The sequence below is a fragment of the Schistocerca nitens genome, chromosome 2 (genome assembly GCF_023898315.1).
Source record: "Schistocerca nitens isolate TAMUIC-IGC-003100 chromosome 2, iqSchNite1.1, whole genome shotgun sequence".
NCBI classification, from domain to species: Eukaryota; Metazoa; Arthropoda; class Insecta; order Orthoptera; family Acrididae; genus Schistocerca; species Schistocerca nitens.
In genome coordinates, this window is record NC_064615.1 from 76,283,263 (window position 1) to 76,301,216 (window position 17,954).

Genomic DNA, 17,954 nt, shown 5'->3' on the forward strand with positions numbered 1-17,954 from the left:
AAGCAACAATAAAATAATATCTGAGGTAGAAGACCTGATAATGTCGCAGTACATTAAACCTCCAAACACTATGGTTCCTGCACTAAGTTTGTTATAACTAGAGTCTGGAAGGGACACTTCAACGTTATAGTCCCGAGAGCACAAGAAATTAAGTTTGGCGTAGCCGATGACAAGAACGATAAAAATATTACCAAGTTCAATTGACGTTGGGTTACACGTTTCTTCCTTGTAGAGGCCACGCTGGCTGCTGACGGATAGTAAAGTTGATGCGGATGACAATGTAGCAGGGATGGTGGTTCCAGAATGAGATTCTGATTGCTGGAATGTTTCCACTCAGAATAAAATGACCCTTAGTGGTCAGAGCACTGACGCAAATACTGACCGTACCCCAGGATGTTGCACTCCGCCGTCAGGCCACGAGTGGCCTACCGGGACCATCCGACCGCCGTGTCATCCTCAGGGGAGGATGCGGATAGAAGGGACGAGGGGTCAGCACACCGCTCTCCCGGTCGTTATGATGGTATTCTTGACCGAAGCCGCTACTATTCGGTCCAGTAGCTCCTCAGTTGGCATCACGAGGCTGAGTGCACCCCGAAAAATGGCAACAGCGCATGACGGCCTGGATGGTCACCCATCCAAGTGCCGACCACGCCCGACAGCGCTTAACTTCGGTGATCTCACGGGAACCGGTGTATCCACTGCGGCAAGGCCGTTGCCCCTAGGATATTGGTGGTACTATTTTCGGTCATGGGGACCATGGAAGACAAAGTGTGCCCAGGACCAAAACCTACAGCAAGATACTAATTTTGTTTTAGCATCTTGTCGAAAAACATTGAATAAGTTGCAGCAGTTTAAAAGAGAAAAATATTTTGCATGCTGTAGGTTAACTTTTCTTTTAATCAAAATATCCACGGGTGTACTGCCGGTCTACAGTGTCCAACGGGCACAATATTTCGGCGATCATACATGTCGCCATCATCAGGTGAACTGACGGACTGAGCTCCTGTGAACGTGCCGGCACGGAGATCCGTACACTATGGCTGCTCAGGTGGAACTGGGTTCGGTCGCGGCGGCGGCGGATTTAAATACCCTCCGCCCGCGGCGCGCTCACTCCGCCGTCCGCGCCCCGCGCCACGGTCGCGCGGTGGAACAGATTGCGACGGCGTCTGAGATGACGTCGGTGTGATGGCTCCGTCCGCCGTGGTCGTCACAACTATACATTTGCTCGATTTACTCTTGATTAACCCAATCGCTGGTTCCCAAGCCTTGCTAAGATTATAGCCACAGTCACGATTTATGAGGTCGTCATTGGTGCGAATTTCGATGGCCTCTCTAACAACGCTGTCCCAGTATCTCGACGTCTGTACCAGAATCCTCGTGCGTTCATACTCCATAGCGTGATTTTCCGACAAACAATGTTCAGCGACCGCCGACTTGCTCGGATACATCAGTCGAGTGTGCCTCTGGTGTTCACGGCATCGATCCTCGACGGTACGCATCGTCTGACCAATATACGACTTGCCACATTGACACGGAATCTGGTACACGCCGGCCTTCCTCAAACCGAGGTCATCTTTGGCGCTCCCCACCAGTGCACGAGTTTTATTCGGAGGACAAAACACCGTTCCGACCTGGTGTTTCTTCAAAATGCGGGCGATCTTTCCCGAGAGTGCGCCTGTATATGGGATAAACGCAGTGCCTACCTCCTCCCTCGTGATTTCATCCATATCCACAGGTTGTGCTGTAGTGGTTGGGCGGAGAGCACGTTGAATCTGCCACTCTGAGTACCCATTTTTTCGAAATACAGTTCTCAGATGTTCCAATTCCTGGGGTAGACTCTCTGCGTCAGAGATAGTGCGCGCCCTATGTACTAGAGTTTTAAGTACCCCATTCCTCTGTGAAGGGTGGTGGCAGCTGTCTGCGTGCAAATACAGATTCAACGTGCTCTCCGCCCAACCACTACAGCACAACCTGTGGATATGGATGAAATCACGAGGGAGGAGGTAGGCACTGCGTTTATCCCATATACAGGCGCACTCTCGGGAAAGATCGCCCGCATTTTGAAGAAACACCAGGTCGGAACGGTGTTTTGTCCTCCGAATAAAACTCGTGCACTGGTGGGGAGCGCCAAAGATGACCTCGGTTTGAGGAAGGCCGGCGTGTACCAGATTCCGTGTCAATGTGGCAAGTCGTATATTGGTCAGACGATGCGTACCGTCGAGGATCGATGCCGTGAACACCAGAGGCACACTCGACTGATGTATCCGAGCAAGTCGGCGGTCGCTGAACATTGTTTGTCGGAAAATCACGCTATGGAGTATGAACGCACGAGGATTCTGGTACAGACGTCGAGATACTGGGACAGCGTTGTTAGAGAGGCCATCGAAATTCGCACCAATGACGACCTCATAAATCGTGACTGTGGCTATAATCTTAGCAAGGCTTGGGAACCAGCGATTGGGTTAATCAAGAGTAAATCGAGCAAATGTATAGTTGTGACGACCACGGCGGACGGAGCCATCACACCGACGTCATCTCAGACGCCGTCGCAATCTGTTCCACCGCGCGACCGTGGCGCGGGGCGCGGACGGCGGAGTGAGCGCGCCGCGGGCGGAGGGTATTTAAATCCGCCGCCGCCGCGACCGAACCCAGTTCCACCTGAGCAGCCATAGTGTACGGATCTCCGTGCCGGCACGTTCACAGGAGCTCAGTCCGTCAGTTCACCTGATGATGGCGACATGTATGATCGCCGAAATATTGTGCCCGTTGGACACTGTAGACCGGCAGTACACCCGTGGATATTTTGATTATCAAATACGCCGGGAGAAACTCCAGAATCACAACTTTTCTTTTTTTTTCTTTACTTGTGCACCTAGACACGTTTCCCCTTATTTACAACGCATCTTCAGTGGGTGTCAGTTCAGCGTCTAATTCATTATTCGTAAGCCAAAGAGCTTACTCTCATGTGGAAAACAGGTTTCCTTGTGGTCACCCTATTTTCGCAACATATCGCTGCAACTCCCATTTTCTGTGTCTAGGGTCTCTAGACGAAGGTAATGGCAGTTACAGTGAAACAGAGCGACCACAAGAAAAACTATAAGCTTTCAACCAATTACTTACAAATAATAGACGATGATATGACACCCACTGGAGATGCATTGTAAATGAGGCGAAACATGCCTAGGTGCACAAGTAAAATAAAGAAAAAGCTCTTGTTCAGCATGGAAAAGGAGTTTTTGTTCTTAACTACTGCAATTTATATGCAGCTTTTACAAAAGGAACCACTACAAGGAACTTGTTACATTGAATAAGATTGGAAGCATGTTGCTCCTATTGGCGCAGCTTTTGTGATACAGACTAGTGCAATTTCATAATTTCAGATTATGTAAGGATCGTACAATGTCTTGTGACTGCTGAAAGTTTTTCGATTACGTCCCTGCTCATATGGCTACTCATGAATTCCAACTTCCTTTATATTAACACGAAATTCGTCAGGCTGTCTGTAGACTGTCTAATACGTTTCAATATGCAAGTCATCACCTGCTTCATAAGTGAAGAATTTCCTCAATGAGATGAAATGCTTATCGTAAAAGTTCAGCCCATTGATGGATACAGACTCTGATGCCACTGTAGAGGACAAGGGGTTATTGTTAGGAAATGTGGTGCGAAATTGTGATTTAGTGTGCCACACCCTACAGCCCCGACCACGTCACCCGCTCCGGTCATCCTATTACACCACGAACAGTTCTATCACAATGCCCTATCTTGTGTAACACTAGTTCACGAACTCTTAGAAATATCTCGCTCACTATTGCCCTTCTGAACACCTTCTGCTACTAATGTGAATGGCGTCGTGACTTGCAGTCGCTTAGTGTCTGTCCTTCACATATATATATCTTGTCAAAGTAAGGGCAACTTCTTCATCACAAAGAAGATACTGAAGCTGTGGTGTTTGACTGCCAAATTGTTTCCTGTGTGCTACGGCATTCCTCTCTTAATTGTGCACTTCTTTCCTGCCTGCATCGACTGTCCTATTTCACTCCTGCTCTTTTTTCCTGGCTGCATGTACCTCTTTTAGGACGGAATGGAATTTCACTCATAATTACGAAATTCGAACTGCTCTCTGCCAAAGTCGAATGCTAATTGTAGACACATGGACGTCGACAACTGTCTGTGAAGTGCGTTCGGATAGCCGAAGTGGCCGTCTGCCTTCATTACTGAAAGCACCTAAAATCGAACAGTTTATCAGAAATTAAACACAGATTGAGTATGACGATCTTGTTGTCATCCGCTGGTATATAGTGTGCAGTGTGGTATATGCGAATCTGATTAACAACGAACTATGTGGTAGAATTCTACACACAACTAGTCTCAGATTCCATCACTTGGACAGATACATTGGTGTAGCTGTGGTACATGCAGAACTTGGAACAAAGACGATCCGAGGTCCATTTCGAGATGGTGGTATCTGCTTTCTGCCCATATGGGAAGATGACTAGCCATATGGCTGAAAAGTGGTCTCATTTTACCACGTACCCGGTTCTCAATGGTCAGTGACAGTCCCACATCGAGCTGACCAAACGTGTGTCGTTCTTCTTGCATGTTGGCGGGTGCCATGCCATTTGAAGACGCGCTTGGGATGTGACCAAGGTGGACACGTCCATTGCAGCTGTATGCAATGCAGTCTCACAAAGTTACTGCCTAGGGACGGACGGGTTACAACCACGTCGACGACGCTTCCACTATGTCTGGTGAGGTTCTCCATAATGATCTCTGGCCGTGGCCTGTGCTAACTCCTTCAAATGAACCATTTCCGTCTCTGGTAGTATTTCAAGTTGTTGTGGATGGAACGATGTCCTTGCCTTTCGCCCTCTTAGCCCACCTGTCCTGTGCAGTTGTGAGCATCCTCTAGTGAGATGGATGGACTTCAACTCTAAGGTCATGCCTACTGATGCTTTTGTACCTGACTGACCCAGGCGTTATGAGATACTGAAGACCATGTGCGTAAGCAATGGTTCGCCAAAGAGACGTTGGAAGCGTCGGGTCGCCCATCAGACACCCATCGGACACAATCTTAAGATGATTAGGACCCAACCTGTCAAAGTCGTCTCTCAGTTGATGATTACGTGGTGGAACAACAAGCCCACTCACATCAAAGGCAAGACCATCATTGCATACATCCAGTGCTGCGCCTATGGATGTTGAACAACAGCTGGCCAGCGGCATTTTTAACTGAAAACACAACACCATCTATGAACCCGACACGGGCTCTAGTGGGTCCACTGCGTTCTAGCAATTCTGTGTGGTCTGATAATGTAGAAGACGAAACATCCATCGTTGCGACATCAGCGAATACTGCGTGAGCCGTGCTGCGGCTCGCGTTGGTGCTGTTTGTATGTATCGGCCTTTTGTTGGGGGCCAGATGGTATCGTTTACTTGGCATGGTTGCGGTTGTTTGTCTTCTTCTCGTGTTGACTGGCGCCACTCCGTTTCGCAAGCGTTGCGTGTCCGCTAGTGGCAGCAGCGGTGGTTATCGATATATAGCAACTGTTTGCACTATCTTTGGGGCCACGTCGTTGTTTTTCCGGGTCATGTGAGTGGGCCAGTTCGGTTGGGGCCTCAGGAGGAGCCAGGTCCGCGCAGTGCGAAAACACGCTGGGACCGCTGGTAGCATGCATCGACTACCGGATGGAAGGGCTGTGGTCACGATGGTGAACGACCTCGTCGTAAACTGGATCCAGCAAGCTTTAAGATGAGTGCATTTCAATCCAAGTAGAGAAACCTCCACCATTGTGATATCTTGCGATTCTCCAGTGACTTGGGTTCGTGTTGCTGCTCGCAGTGTCGCCGAGGCGAAGAGCAGCGAGTGGAGTGCTTGGGGAAGGCGGATCTGATTAGCTTTCCTCGACTTCTTATTACTATTTACTGCGTTGAACTTGTTACAATTTGTTAAGTACAACCAGTGGTAATTTTTCTTGCCTGGTGGCCGATAATGCCCCAGCTACCTTCTCTGGGGTCCGGTTGGTGAGTCTTCTACTCTGGGGGTAGTGATTCCTTTCTCGTTCCGCGCACTCTAAGCACAGTATTCTGGGGACGTAGTGCAGACCGCCGGTTACGGCTTTGGCGTATTGTTTCATCGTTGCATTTGGTTTATCGGACGCCAGGTAGCTTCAGCAAGATTATAATTAGTCATTCGCTAGACTGCTACTAGTCTGAGTTACCATTCTGTGAAGTAAATGCAACTCTTGGCTGCCTATCTCATCGCTCGCGAAAGTGTTTGTTTCGGTACCTCGTCAGAGGTCGGTTCCTGGAGCACCGTCTGGATCAGTTGCTTGTTTTTTAATTAACTTTTGCTATTATATTTGCTGTTTTACAGAAGGTTTCAAATTTTTTTTATATTATTGCCGTTGCTGGCGTGTAAGGCCTTCAGCCGTGATTGTGGTCATTTGCCTTAAAATTCTAATTTGGTATTTGTATTTTAGCAGTAAGCCTTGAAACCTTATTTACTGCCTTTCCTGGCATCTGATGCTGTCTGCTGTGTTTGTGGCGACTTGCCTTTAATATTTCAATACCTGTAATTTGTAAGTTGCAGCGAGTTTTAAACAATTCTTAATTTATTGCCATTCCTGGCGTGTAAAGCCTTCTGCCCAGATCACAGTGGCTTGCTTTTAAAACATTATCTGTTTTATCTGTATTTAATGGTGACTTGCTAAATTGTAACTCGCTGAAAACACTATTATTTACAAACTTGTTTATTCCTTCATTAATAACATGTGGTATTTTTTATTTATTGTTGAGTCTGGAATGACTGGTTTAAAATAAATTGTGTGAAACACTAACTAATTACGGCCCCGTCCACAATCGTAACCGAATCCTGCCTTCCCTTGACTACCAGGTTTCACTGCTGCTCCAACCCACCACTGCTTTTCGACTGAGTACTTTATGGAGATGTGCCTCCTGCTGGAACGACACTTCTATTCGACGCAGCTGTTCCTGCCTCAATGACTGTCCCAGTAGTCACAATTCCACAAAAAACACCATTGGGAAACCTGTCACACTACAGTTGCTCCGCAAAATGTTGCGTGCGTCGGACCTGGAAGAAATTCATCCACTGATGTTTCCGACTACCTTGGCTATACTGTGTGCTGACAGTGGTGGTGGAATGGATCTAATCCTAAAAGAAGTCATTTTGGTTAGCAAAGTGACTCATATACTGTCGGCTAGAGGTAAGGAATTTGTATCCTGCCTGAGACGCCATGCTAAACCCGCAGGAAGGACAGGTAGTTTAAATTGCGGAAAGAGGCCAAAATTAGTGGCTGTCAGTTACACTCGAACATACAGCTTTATTTATTTGACCAAACATTGCAATAGCCCAGAAAATTAAAAAAAAAACACAGCATTAATTTACTGGCTGAATGCGCCATACAATCTTGCCTTAAGGGCAAGACCACTTTAATTTAAAATCGGCTGACAGCCAATAACATAAGCCTCAAACCAAAATCAGAAATTTAATAGGCAGAAGGCCTAAGTTCTTTCAATTAGGCTGAAGGCCCAAACAATCGCCCGGGTTCGATTCCCGGCGGGATCAAGGATTTTCTCTGCCTCGTGATGACTGGGTGTTGTGTGATGTCCTTAGGTTGGTTAGGTTTAAGTAGTTCTAAGTTCTAGGGGACTGATGACCATAGATGTTAAGTCCCATAGTGCTCAGAGCCGTTTAAACCATTTTGAACCCAAACAATCTCGCACCTTAAGAGCAAAACAACTTTAATTTAAAAAAAAAATGGGCTGAAGGCCCATCTCTTAATACTCAAACCAAAATAAATTTTTAAAAGGCCAAAAGGCCTTATCTTAAAACAGTTCTTTAATTAGGCTGAAGCCGGCCGAAGTGGCCGTGCGGTTAAAGGCGCTGCAGTCTGGAACCGCAAGCCGCTACGGTCGCAGGTTCGAATCCTGCCTCGGGCATGGATGTTTGTGATGTCCTTAGGTTAGTTAGGTTTAACTAGTTCTAAGTTCTAGGGGACTAATGACCTCAGAAGTTGAGTCCCATAGTGCTCGGAGCCATTTGAACCATTTGAATTAGGCTGAAGGCCGAAACAATCTTATGCCTTAAGGACAAAACAGCCTTAATTTAAAAATCAGCTAGAAGCCATACAAATACAAACTAAAAGGACAAATAAGAAAAGGCAGTACACGCAACGGCGCTCAGAAGTTTCTGAGGGTAGGCCTGGAATTCAAACACTAACGCTTGCTTAGGTGAGACAGGCAGTCGGTCCAACCATTCTCGATCTGACGACAACCCAACCGCCAGACACCCAATGAACCCACCCAACCAGCACACAACAAGAATTCACAGAGCATAGAGAACAAGAAACACGCTGTAATCATATTAACAAACACCAGCAGAAAACCCGAACACATACAATGGAGGTGGTGTATACCAATTGGAATGCCTAGACTGCAGATCGGTGTATCCGGGATAACAGAAAGAAATTTGAAAACTAGATGGAAACAACATCTAAGAAGCTGGAAATATAAAAGCAGCCTTACTACCTCTGCTGAATACCTAATAACACACTGACATGGACCATTTAACACGGACAGGATGTGAAAATTGCGAGGATGAACAATCACAACAGGAAACTCTCAACACCACAGGAAAAATTTCACATACAAGAGCCCTTGCAATGAACAAGAAAGTAATAAATGATGAAATAAAAAAAAAAAGGTTCAAATAGCTCTAAGCACTATGGGACTTAACATCTGGGGTCATCAGTCCCCTAGACTTAGAACTACGTAAACCTAACTAACCTAAGGACATCACACACGTCCATGCCGTAGGCAGGATTCGAGCCTGCGACCGTAGCAGCAGCGCGGTTCCGGACTGAAGCACCTAGAACCGCTCGGCCACAGCGGCCCTCAATGATAAAATCAATATAAGTAACAACTCATTAACCATATTAGTCACAAGAAAATTCTATTCGCAAATAAAAAGTAGTGAAAACAGTGTGGCACAATAATAACAGCCTTTCATTTACTTGCATTAGACGAGAGGCCCATTCTGAGAATATCAAAGTGCAAAAACCTTTTAAAATACTGCGTCACGGAATGTTGGCCTTAGATGTTATTTACTGCATTGTGTCTTTCTGGAATTAGAAAGAAATTCATTGTTTAACTAATAATCCAGTGAGTGAGTAATCGACAGAGGAACAGTGTACGATTTACGATATACAAAAACTTTTAATCGAAGTTGCTTTACGTCAGTGGGACTGCCCGAGAGATTGGTTGTCTTTATGTCTGAGGAGCAATCCAAGTCATCTCGAGAAATTCAGATAATGTAGATAGAGTTTACTTTCATTCGTAAACGTCGATAATTACCGCGCACTCGTGCAGCATTTAACGTAACACAAGTCTAGGGAGTGAAAACTGTATTCGACAGATTCTATAAATAAAGTATCCAACTTATAGAAAAAATTCGGTACAGATTATCACGGTCTAGCTTAATTCACTGGTGAATGTGACAAGAATGTAGAGAAATCTTTGCACTTGACATATGGTTCCTGTTACATGGCCCAAATATGTCCCATGAGAGATATAATATTTAAACATTTCTGGAAGGTGACTGTCAACAGCCTTTAACTAATGAATTAAATGCATATTTGTACCACCAGCTGCTTTTATTTTAAACCCAAATATCAACTGGTTTAAGTCTTGGTCCAACCTGACGGATAAGGGTTAAAATGGTTTAATCCACCACACTGCATTAGTCATTACTTAAATGATGTGTAGTGCATGTCATGAATGTAAATATACAACACACGACTTTTAGAAGCAAACATACGAATACTAAATCAAGTATTCCGCGGCAAGCAGAGTATAGGTGCGAGATATAAAACGTGATGCGGTGACAGTATTCTAATCCTGTTGACATGTATATAGAACAACGTTATGCCGCATAACTATTTATCTATTTATGTATCATATGATGAAAATGAATACAAATACGCATTTGTGGACAAATTTGCTCCATCACAAGCTCGTACGTGTCCCATTCGATCGCTTCATCCGATGTGTGAAGAATGTCCATTATTGTTCCTTTGTGCATTCGAAGAGGACAGTCAACAATATCGTGGACTGACCTGAAGGAGGCACCACAATCAGAATTTGCGTGGCTAAGCTGAAGTTTTATCACTAGACACAGAGCAGGAAGCTTCAAAACAGTCTCTTCATTACTTGCGTTCTTTTTAAGGAAAGAACAGTTACAAGTAATGCAGTACAAAGAGCTGTGATAAACGGTGATAAATGAAATGTCAAGTGTGACAACTTCAATAATCCATTACGTTACCCTATCGTGTAACTGCTGTGTAACCTTTAATATAGTCACAAGAGTTACGACATGCTGTTTCAGGAAACCAAAAGGTCAGCAAACATTTCGAACATAACAGAATTAAGAGTAGATGAGAGGGGGAAGGATAGGGATCGGCTCCCTTCCAAGAACTCATCAGACGATTAAGGTGCATAAGACGTCAGTGACTCGACGGAAGAGGATGTAGCCGAGCGCTTGTGACGTAGAATGTCGACAACGGATGTCAACAGCACTGCAGACAACCTTGTAGGTGGGGCGGCCAAAGCTGTGAGTAGTCATCTTGGATATTAATAACAGCTTCAGCTGTATTTAGTCCTTTATTATTGGATCACTAACGGTTTCGTGGCACTAAAATCCACATCTTTAGGGTTGCTATTCCTTCTGGATTTATTCTTTAACAGATGTTCACCTGCAGATGTGGGTTTTAGTGCCACGAAACCGGTAGTGATCCAATAATGAAGGACTAAATACAGCTGAAGCGGTTTGCTAATACCCAAGATGTTAAAACCTCCCCTTAGAAAAATTTATGAATGACTGTGCTGATAAACCCCTTACGTTATTTGATTTTTAAACAGCTGAGCAGAACTGAACGTACTCAGACATTTCGCTCTTTACTTATTCTGATTAACGCTAAACTGACACACAATATTTTTAGCGCAACGCAATCGGACTTTCAATAATCCCTACAAAAGAATGACCCTGACTAACAATAACCTATACCTTTCATGAATCACTTACCTCTCAAAAATCCTCGTTACTCGAACTACTGCAATACAGCGAGCGCCAATACTGCCAGCTAAATAAAGGATTCTAACTACTGAAGGCACTAACTACTGATAGGCATAGTTAGCAAATGAGAGATTTTGATAGAGAACAAACAATGTATTTACCTGAATAGTGTTCAAGTCATAATATATGTATCAGTTCATGACATACAGTCTTACAAATTTACTCTCTCTGATGGACACACGTCCAGATCATCCGCTCTCAAAACTCCGCCATCTCTCTCCCCACATCCACCACTGCTGGCGGCTCACCTCCAACTGCGTAACGCTACGCGCTGTTCACATCCAACTGCCCAACACTACAATAGTGAATATTCCAACAATGGAAACCAGCCACAGACTGCACACAGCACAGCCAGTGATTTTCATATAGAGCGCTACGAGGCGTTACCAACATAAAACCTAAACAGCCTACTTACAATGTTAACAAAACTGTTTCGATGGAATTTTGTCTTAAAGATATTTGAAACTATGTTGCGCATCTTGCATTTTTATGCGAAAGTATAACCGCCGAGATCACATTGCGAATGCCACCGGCGAATTGTTGTCACGCACAGTAAATACCATATATGGCCCAAGAGCGGTTTTCCGGCTTAGAAATTATGTCCAAGTCTTTGTCAATTTCTTTACGGCAGTTCAACGAAGATATTGTCCGGTAGACAACCGCATCTTCATGTAACAAAGTGAGAGTGCCGCTGAGCCTATCTCATATATCGTTTATGTACATTCAGAACAAAATATGTTCTATTACGATTACTTGATGCGCACCCGATGTTACTTTCATTTATATTCAACATTCGCCATCCAGTATAAAATGTGGAGCTATATTAGTAAAATATCCACCGTGTCGGTTACATACAAACGTTGACAAACGTATGGAAGTACCGAAATCACATTGTCATTCCTAATAAGGTGTATGAAATGCGTTGGTATTCGAAACAGTTTCCAGTCGTCTCGGAATAGATACGAAAAGATCCTGTTCGGTTTTCAAGGGTATCTAATGCCACTCTTCCTGCAAAATAGTTACAGGTTCAGGCAATGATAAGGGAGTTGGACAGCCATCACCCATCCTTCTAGCCCTCTACTGACCACCGTGACTCTGAAGTCGCGTCAAATTTTATTGTTATATTTCGCATTAGGATCGTTATTTCTTTCTTGACCAGTGTTACAATATGGCTGCTTTATATTTAGGTTGTTTGCACTGGCACTGGCACTGGCACTGGCACTGGCACTGGCACCAGAATAATATTATCTTTGGTAGGTAGCATTGAATGTTGGACTGCAGTCATTTGTCGTCGTCCTGTGCAGGTGCAAGTTTAGCTATTATTTACAGTGATGCTATTGTCATTTTTCAAGTAACACAAATACTTAGTTAGAAATGTAAGTATAATTCTTCATTATAAACACTGCATTTCATGTAACTATAAATATTGCATGTGCTATGAGCGAATTTGGGTCCGTTTCTCTGAAGTCACGTTGAGCAATAATGGAATCATAACCTCACTTTGTTACAGAGTCATGGAGCCCAATACGTTTTATGGAAAACGTAAGAAAGGTGAAGAATATGAAGTTAGAACTATTCCTGGGTATGAATCAGAAGATTCTGTCTTAGATTCAGATAGTGAGGATGATATTGAGATAGTAGAAAAGCGTCAAGGTGACATAATTATAGGCGAGAGTGATAATGATAGTGCAGAGGACGGTGATAATGCTGTACTTGTGAATAATGAAAATGATAACGAGAATGTTAGTGATGAATTTCAAGTCAGTTATGAGTGGAGACGTTCTAGCAATCGTATTATTCGTCCTGTTCAACCATGGAAGTGTTGTCTCCCTTGTGCACTGGAAGAACCTCATCTACCTATGACCTATTTTAGGCAGTTGTTAGACGATAAAATTGTGGAAAATGCTGTAGATCAAACCAACTTATATGCAATACAGAAAGACATTTCTAAACCAATAAACACTGATAAAAATGAGATTGAAAAATGGACTTCCATCGTCTCTTATGTATTGGAAAACTACTACTCGGATTCCAGCTGTTGCTGATGTAATGAGCCGCAATAGGTGGGAGCAGCTAAAACTAGGGCTCCATTTCAGTGATAACGAAACTATAGATCAAGCTGACACATTGTACAAGATCAGACCCTTTCTGGAGCCATTGGTTGAAAATTTTCGAAGAATTCCCATGAGTAAAAAATTGTCAGTGGATGAACAGATGATTCCTTTCAAGGGAAGACACACCTTGAAGAATTATGTCAAAAAAAACCTAAAAAATGGGGTTACAAAGCATTTGTCTTGTGTGATTCACATGGAATTGCACATAATTTAGAGATAAATTCAGGGAAAGTGAAACATGACCCATCCTTACCTGATGTAGGTGTGAGTGGAAATGATGTTCTCAGATTGGCTTCTGTAATACCTAGACACATGTTTCACAAACTGTATTTTGATAATTGGTTCATAGGAGTTTGGTTAGAAGTTGAACTAGAAAAGATGGGTATTCAGTCTTTAGGAACTTTGAGACCTAATCGGCTCAAAGGCTGTATGTTCACTTCTGACAAAGTCATGAAAAAGAAGAGTTGAGAGAGTTATGAGGAACATTTATCTAAAATTGATGGCATTACTTTGAGTGCAGTAAAATGGTATGATAACAAGGCTGTTCATTTGCTCAGTACTTTTGCTGGTGCTCATCCAACATCAACAGTGGAGAGATGGGACCATACAAAGAAAGAAAAAATAAATGTTGAATGCCCCAGTATTGTTCACTATTACAATCAGTGCATGGGTGGTGGTGATCTGTTGGACTCACTGATAGCATTGTATCGCATCAAGATCCGGTCGAAGAAATGGTATTTGAGAATTGTATTTCACTTGCTTGATCTGACTGTAGTCAATGCTTGGCTACTATACAGAAGAGATTGTACAGAGCGTAACGTGAGAAAACTAGATCAGCTCAGCCTATTGGACTTCAAAGCTACTGTTGCTGCTTGTCTTTGCAAACAGAATAAGGATGGACAGAAAAAAAGGGGAAGACCTAGTAGTTCGTCAATGGAAACTGCAATTCAGTTGAAGAAGCAGACTGGGTCAGCAGCACCACTGCCTGAAAAAGAAGTGAGGAAGGATGGAATTGGCCACTGGCCACAATTTTCAGAAAAAAGAGGTCGTTGCAAAAAACCAGGATGTAATGGTGCACCAAAAGTGTTTTGCACAAAATGTAGAGTGCATCTTTGCTTCACACCAAATTCTAACTGTTTTTTTGATTTTCATACTCAGTAGTCCATGTCAGAAACTAAAAATAACCAGAAAATTGCTGACATTAAAATCAATTTTTAAGTTTGTATTTTTTTAATTATTGTATTGCGTATGTTTTTATCTGTAATTAGTTGTTATCTCATTATTCTTTACTTACTTCCAATGTTACTGTAACATGCAGCTCCATTCTTGTCTCGAATTAGAAATACTAAATTATTTGTACAAGACTGAACAAAAAATGTAACTGCCCACTGTGACCTCAGAGTCACACAACTAGTTTTAAAAAATAAATTATTTCAAAAACAAAAATTCACCTTATATGTGTTAAATACATTATTCTCTAACATTCTGTGCATATAAATATTTTTTTCTACAGGAAATAATAATTTGGGCAATAGAGGGCTAGACCACAAAGGCTCAATAACACTGAGACCTGGTGACTGTGTTGGCCATGGGAGACGCGACAGTTCATCCTCGTGCTCTCAAAAACAGTCCTGGACGATGCGAGTTGTGTGAACAAAGGCCGTGTCGTCTTGGAAAATCAGCATTACCATTTGGAATCGACCTGATTCACCAAAGTGCTCACATAATCCTAGGAAAGTAATCACACCTTGAGATGGAATACCACGATACTGGTGTCCAGATCATCATCGAATCGTTGTCATTTTTCGCTTTTGGGACATAAACTCGACCAGAAGTAGGAAACACTGTAAAACAAGACTTATCCGATCAAATGATATTCTTCCATTGGTCCAGATGTTATGGTTTCGCCACCGCCTCTCCTGTTCCAGGCATTGTATCACTAATGAGTGGGTTTGGGATTCCAGCACGCTTCTCAGTCCCCTGCTTATGGAGCTCCCTTCGTGTTGTGTTGGTGTTGACAGGGTTCGGGAGTGCGACATTCGGTTCTGCAGTGACTTCTGCAGCAGTCGTCCTCTTATTTTTCGTCATAATCTTATTACATGACTGTCGGTCACAATCACGAATACACTCTTCTTCCGCGTTGTGGCTTTGTGGATGACGTTTTCCTGCTTACTATTGAAACACCAAACACTTTGGCTACCTTGATTGCAGAAGGTCCTACCATACGAACACCAACACGTTCAAATTCACTTAGTTCCGTCATAATGTACTCAAAACTCACTGAAACTGTTGTGACCACGACTGACACGTTATAATATCCCTTCCCCAAGTTAATTGCATTAACGTACTAATTCCCTCTTGAATGAATGTGTACTGTAACGGACAACTGTACAGATAAAAAAAAATGAAAAAAGTAGAATATTATGAACGTTTGTGAAGTTAATTGCAGGATTTTTCCTAACAAAAATCTTGAAAATTCTCTGAAAATAATAACAATTATTGTTATTATTATCATTGTATCTACAGCAATAGAGATTCTCTGGAAGAAGAATTCGTCTTCTGAATCTCGGAGATGTCGATCCCGGGACTCCACAGCTGCGGCGATGGAAAATTTTGTATTGCTGGTTCTGCAAAATCTCGAAGAAAAACGGGTGGGGAATGAAAATGGCAACATATTCTTAATCGTTTTAGCGAGAATAAATCCACGGCCTACTTATTGAATGTTACTTTTGAGAAAAGACGGCAATGTCACTCGTCGCGGATTTTGATCGGTGTTATAAATTCGATGTAGGCTCTTGAAATTATTTTCGCCACAGGATGTAAATCTTGCTGGTAAAAAGTTAAACATATATAATGCCCAATGTGAAGTGCCGGGTTTTTAAAAGAATGCATTACCTTTTCCTGTTTTGTTGCCTTTGACGATGATTATATTCGCCGTTTATTCATCAAGATGAGCTCTTTCGAATTACAGTGGTTTTTAATCCTTTCTCCTTTTCTATATGGAGACCAAACATTAAAGTCGCAATTCTGATTGCAATGGCGGACTATTCCTTTCATACAACCATATATACCTCTCTCTACTTCCGTTAGGAAGACAACACAAAAACCTCCCAAAAATTAGAAATTACATCCAAGTCGGCTAACCTACGCAGAGATACGATGTACAACAGTCTATTTTTAGCATCGATGCTACCAATCGCAGCCACTATATCTTCGAGTGTCAATATTTCAGTCGTAATACAATATACAGCTGATTTAGTCTGGTCAGATCAAAATAAAGAAAAATGAGTTATGGATTACATTTCTAATCATGTACGAAATAAACGTTTTGACACTATCAGCTTTTAGCAAGGTAGATACTATAATCATCTCTGAGACGGTTCTCTGGTCACCTTTGGCCGAACCAAAGAGAGAAAGTATACCAGAACACCAGAGGGCCTGGAATGTGGCTGACCAATACAGTGGCAAGGTCCTCCCCCACTTCTGCGGAAGCTCGGGATGACCTGATGAACAGCCATGTTTCAGCACTCTGTCGCTGGTTCCTGAGGTGTGAAGACGTACTTTATGTGTGCTCCAGAAAGACAAATTTAAATGAAGATGGTATGCATGTGGAAATATTTAAGAGTAGATAAAAATAATGATTTACCTTTTCAGAAACTTTTGGTGGGAGGCTCATGTGATTTGTTCGGAAAAAGAAAGGCAGGTAAAATTCACAGGGAACATAGGATTCTTCGGAAGTGACCAACAGTCACAATGAAACCACACGTAATTATAAGATGAAATACTTGCTTGTGGTAATATTAAGATGAAATACTTGCGTGTGTAAATCTAAGCTGAAAATATTTAAGAACTGTGTGTGCAGAACTTGAATTAGAGACAAGCACTTCCATGTGGTGAGTACAATGTGAGTCTGAACGTGACTATGAGACAATAAAAAAATTGAAGTGCTTGTCCAAGCTTTCACTTGAGGATCCGTGTGTGAGATAATTAAGATACCAAAAATTTCCATTATGAGATACATTCGTGTGACGCAAGCTTGATATTCTGATACTCTGAGAGAGAATTAAGGTGAGTCAGCCACCTACCCGGCAACACCATGTGGGTTGCACTGCACAGGGAGATGTGCATAAATCCTACAGAGTTTGTGGTAGGGAAATTTGTTACGTGGGTCAGTGACGTGTGAATCTGGGATGACAATTGATTGATGAGGGAAGGCAGAACAAGTAGATAACCAAACATTTTGTTTCTGAGATGTGTTTTATACTGCCAATGTGATTTATTTTGTATATTTTATCTGTGTGATTTGCATAACGCAGTAGCGAATTAGTTTCAAATACGGTGGGTCAAACATGATTTTCCTTAGTACAGCCCGATAGTCAGTAAATTCATTGTGTTGCTAATGAATGAGCTTATGAGAGTATGGGATAGGATGAAGTAGCGAAAGATTCCTTACCAATCCAGGAAGTGCACATTAGCAATAAACAGAAACATTACAAGACCATAGAATAGTAAAATGCTTAATGTCATGCCCATTGGGTAAAGAATCCCTGGTTTAACCATTGTGTTTAATAGTAATGCAAGAAATTATGCAACATTAGCGTGATGGAATTTATTATAATAAAAGTGGAGATATATGAAACAAATGTTTGTTGAGACATTATACCATAAGCTTCATTTTTTTGCTAGTA

The 17,954-nt window shown here is 42.7% G+C and overlaps 1 pseudogene; it reads right to left on the reverse strand.

Annotated features, from left to right (window-relative positions):
• Window positions 1-599: 599 nt before the first annotated feature.
• On the reverse strand, window positions 600-717 carry LOC126238565 (5S ribosomal RNA; annotated as a pseudogene).
• Between the last annotated feature and the right edge of the window lie 17,237 nt (window positions 718-17,954).